Here is a 5254-nt window from a genome sequence, read left to right as displayed (position 1 = left end):
ACTGGTTCCAGGAACCAGAGCCTAGGCTTGCCTAATCGAAGCCAACTGTTCTTAGTATTCAAAAGATTTCAGTTGCTCTAGACCCATTTATTTTCATCAGCTTCTCCATTTTTGAAAACTTATCTTTACGTCATCTAAAATAAGCTCTCCCAACACCAAAGGACATTCAAGTGGATATACCATTTCTAAAGTGGTAAAGTGGGCTGGGGAAGGTGAGCTTCACATTGGTCAAAGGTCTACTTCAACCAGGGCAAGACATGCCTCCTCGAAATGCCTGTGGAAATCCAAAGGTAGGCATCTCTATCCCTACACTGACATAATTCTCAGAGCAGTTTTCATCCTTACTTTATTTAGGATGTTTTTTATGTGTAATATTCTTCTTACTGTAGTATGCTCCCAGAAATCAGGTTGTATCTTACACATTTTATATGGTCCCAATGCAACTAGCGTATAGCATTTCACAGACAGCTCAACAAATAGCTGATTAAAAAAACAAAACAACAACAACAACAAAAAAACCAAACCAAAACAAAACAAAAAAACTTAATGAAAACAGGTTCAAGAGCCCAGAAACCATTTCTGAATGGCACAGTTTGTTTGAGTTCAGCCTGTCATTGGATTTAGCTGGCAGAGCAGAGTGTATTTTCCGTTTTGCTTCAAGTGACACTGCTTGACACTTAGCTTTGCTTTGCTGACGCCATGTAATGTTGTCTCATCTGCCCCAGAGTCCATCTCCTTTTGAGCAGGTCTATGTAGCTAAAATGAAAAGTCCATATTGTATGACTATACCTTTTAATGGACCCTGAAAAAATACCTTTTGAAGTATTTTTTCTAAATAAAAGTCATCTGTACATATAGAAAATAAATAATGGTTAAAATATCATAATGCTCCCTGATTTACTGAATTTTTATGGTGTGCCACACCATCAGATGCACTGTCCCATATAAACTGCACAGCCGTCATGTTGAGGACATTATTATTATTCCCACTTTTTAAAGTGAAGAGCTTGTGAAAGGGAGTTGTCTGATAAAAGCTACACAAGAGCAAAAAACCTGAACACACACAATCAGAGAGCATCCACTACACAACCAGAGAGCATCCACTACACAACCAGAGAGCATCCACTACTTTAGAAGGAAGGAGGTCCTTGGGGCTGGTTGCCAAGGACTTTATTCTTCTCCACATGATTCAGGCCTCATCAGTAGTAAAAGCCTAGGCAGCAGGATGCCTGCTGTCAGGTTGTGCTGCCCTGGGGAGAGCCCGAGACCCTGCTTGTCATCTCAGTGCTCTGAAAAAGGCTCGAGATAAAAAGTCCTGCAAGACAACTAAATTATGTCACTTTCTCCCTTTAGGATGTGTACCAAAGAGGCCATTGGTGAAGTTCTCACTTCCAGGCTCAGAAAGGAAAATCAAGGAGACAGTGGCTTGTCATGACCAGTGGGGGGAATGAAGAAAGGGTTGTGGAGAAGGCACCTAAGCAGGCAACTGCCGGTGGTGGGGGTCCTTAGACTCAGGTACTGCACACAGTCTTTCCAATCATAGTGAGCTTTATGTGAAGCAGAAAAGCACACTGGGAAATCCTAACAAGGATAAGATCAGGCACACTTCAGGGCACAGAAAATGCAACTAGATGCTGTCCCCAGTGTAATTAACTGTGTGGCCCTTAAGCCAGTAAGTGATGAACAACTGCCCATCTCTGTCTTAACCCTGGTCATCCCAAATTCAAACTCAGCCACCCTCTCTGCAACTGCAAGAAAGAAAATTTGCAATGCAGTTGATTTTTTTTGCTACTTTATCATCTTGGATCGATTTCCATCACAATACAATACACCTGAGATGCAGGACTTTTTTTTATCATTTCTTTCTTTCTTTCTTTCTTTCTTTTTTTTTTTTTTTGGTATTTTTTTGCTTGTGCCACACTCAAGCAGTGGTTGGTGAGTCTGTTTACTTACTCCTGCTTCTATGCTAATTTTCATTCCTTTCGGTACCACAGAGAAGGCTCACAATATCGATCCTGTTGTTGCAAAGAACCCTCCTGAAATACTGAGAAAGCCAATTACCTCATACTGCACTGAGCAGTAAATTTCAGGATAGCCTTAGCAAAAGGAGTTAGTGTAGTGTTTTACAAGAAAGGAAACTATAAAAGGGGTGTCCTTTGGATTCTTCTCTTGCTATAACCCTTTCAAGTCATGTTTTATTGGCACCTATTATCAAGGCAGAGAGTGATAAGAGTGGAAACCATAGAAACCTCTTATGACCAAATTGATGTTGCTTCGAAACACCAGTGAATCATGCTGTGAAATACTTCCTATGATCCATTAAGATGGGTCTTGGGGCTTTGTCAGAAGGGCCTGCTATATGTGCATTATAGACAGATGTTAGCCACATGCTCACCGGGGAAGCTCTCCCAATTAAATGGCTTGCAAGTCACCAGGGTTTCCCTGGAAATGACACACCAGCCTTTATCAGTTTATTCAGTCGAATGCCCTGAGTTACAGAGAATACATAAAATCCCTCCTGAGTACCCACCCAGCCCCTCTCTTTCCCATCTATTACTCACCTTTGAGTCTTAAAAAGCTAAGGAAGAATATACACTCAGGGGCAAGCCAGCATGACGGTCTGCCAGAGTCCTAATGCTTATTGTTCCCACAAAGCACAACTGGAACAATAAATGCACAGCTTAGTGAATATGACAGTGTTGCAGCTCCAACATGCAGTGTGAAGCACAGAAACCCTGAAGGGCCACACGGGAAAGGGAACGAAACAGCATCCACCCACCTCCCACCTGACAATCAGCTCACAACTAGAACGGACTTCACAGTGAGGAGGGAAGAGTGAGCATCCTATTATCACTGTGGAGTCCTGCATCCTTTCTTACTCTTCATCCAGTCCTCACAGGCCCTTAGCTCAGGTTAGACTTCTGCCTGAGGTTCACACGGCTGTGCTACTCTGGACCCTAGGCCCATCAGAACAGCCATGACTACAGTACCTGAGCCCAAAAGCTGCCCTGACACAATAGGAGCAGGTGGTCAAGCACAGAGGGGAAGCTGCATCTGGGCTGGCAGAATATCCCATATTCCCTCAATGCTTGGGCCAAACCAGTATTGGGACCCCATAAAGTAGGAGCTGTGCCCTAATGGGGCAGACACACTCACTTGTATTCTAGCCTCTGAGAGATGCTCTGGATCAGAGAAAGAAACACATCTGAGCTACTAGCACACCCCATCCCTTTGGCACCTGAGTTAACCTAGTAGTTTGTGGGCATGACTATGGGTATGTCTTAGTGGTAGAGGCGTTGCCTAGGGCTCGGCTCTCTGTCTCTCTGTTTCTCTGTCTCTCTGTCTCTCTGTCTCTGTCTCTGTCTCTCCCTCTCCCTCCCACTCTCTCTGTCTCTCTCTCTCTCTCTCCCCTCCCCTTTCTCTTCCCTCTCTTCTTCTTTCCTTCCCTCCCCCTTCATGGTTTAGACCTAGGGAATCAGAGTCTTAATCCAGGATAATAGCTACGATCAAGTGCTTGAACCTACATAGTGTCTTGTATCCTAAAGGATTGTAAGCTTAGCTCGTCCTCAGACCATTACTTTCTTTTTAGATCAGGACCACCTGAGCCCTTTGCTCCTGAGATGACCTCCTCCTGACTAGAGAAACTTACATGGTACTGTTTCCTAGTACACAGAGCCCATGTCACAGAGGCACCACACTATTCCCCGGGCCGGGGTACCACTGTATCGGCTCACGTAGAACTAACTGAGCTCTTTACCTGGTTCCACAAGTTCAGGGTCCAGAGTTGCCATGGGACAATACCCTCTCATCTGCTGTTGATCTGACATAGAGCTCTGTTGACTCTAGAACCTAACTGTAGTCCCGCCCTGGATCTGGGAGGCCTGAACCTCAAGAATGTCCTTCCTCCCTGGCACCTTGAAGTGGTACATTCTGCCCACTGGAATCAACCACAGCCACATCTCTGCTTCCTGAACCTGAGTTTCCAGGAAATTCTTCTGAGTGGGAGGGCTAATGCTCACCTGTGCCTAGGAGAGCGGATGTGTACCCCAGTCACACATGCAACAGCAGTTCAAGACACATATGCAGAAGCCCAGTTCCACTGTGTCTTAGCACCTGTATCCCTGAATATGGCATTACTGCAGCTACCTGTGGTGCAAATCAGGGCTGCTGTCAAGAGGATCCTGGCAGCTAAGTCATTGACTATAGAGAAAATAAGAACAGGGAAACCAGGAAAGCCCTTGCTACTAACATGGCTCTCCATCCACCAACACGATTTTAAATCCAGTTCACTGAGGTTGTCACCCTTGAACAAGCTGTAGAGACTACAAGCCCGTACCCATTCAAAACCATAATTGTGGTGTGAATATGAAATGCCCCCCATAGACTCACTTGTTGGAATAGTTTGTTTTAATGGAACGCATGGAATGAAGACTTTTGGTTATATTTTATTACCGTTCTTTTCATAGTTTTATTTGCATTTAATTTTTAAATCTGTTTCAATGTACTTTGGTGCATGTAGAAGAAAGTATTAGCACATTTTGCACTGGAAGGCACATTAGGAAGGTTCACTTTTACATGGATATATGTAAATCAATGTGCATATGGGTAGAGTTGTAGAGTATAACTATAGAAAGAACGGGAAAGGGAGACATGAGGTGACTTGAAAGGACAGGAAGTAGGCAAAGGACACAGGTCATGAAAGAGAATATAAAGATAATTTCGTGTCCGATTTGTTAACTCTCATTTCTTTCTTTCTTTTGTGGTGGCTAAGTTAATAAAAATGCAATTCATAGTGAAAATGTAAAACTGTAAGCGAAGCCCCATGGCTTCAGAACGACGGTTCTAACTGTGTATAATAAGCTCACTGAGATTAAAGAGTGGAGAACCCGGCAACTGTTGGTTTGAGTGGCTACCTTCATCAAGCTATGTGACATTTTAATTTGTAAATTCATTACAATAAAGTGATTTGTATATTAGAAAGAAAGGTGAGAAGGTAGGAGGGAGGAGGGAAGAGAAGGAGGGAGGGAGGGAGGGGAGGTTTGCCTCATTCTGTTGTGGGAGAAATCAATGGCTGTTCCTAGGAAGTTTCTCAGTGGTTGTAGCAGCTGGGAGGACCATGGAGCTCATCTGCCACCCAGGCCCAGCAGAACACAGGCCCAGCAGAACACAGGCCCAGCAGAACACAGGCCCAGCAGAACACAGGCTTTGCCACTTTGGATAAAAGGACCTTTTGCAAATACAGCCTATCATCCAA

Source organism: Mastomys coucha, unplaced genomic scaffold, assembly GCF_008632895.1.
Source record: "Mastomys coucha isolate ucsf_1 unplaced genomic scaffold, UCSF_Mcou_1 pScaffold2, whole genome shotgun sequence".
Classification (NCBI taxonomy): domain Eukaryota; kingdom Metazoa; phylum Chordata; class Mammalia; order Rodentia; family Muridae; genus Mastomys; species Mastomys coucha.
This window is presented reverse-complemented; position numbering follows the sequence as displayed.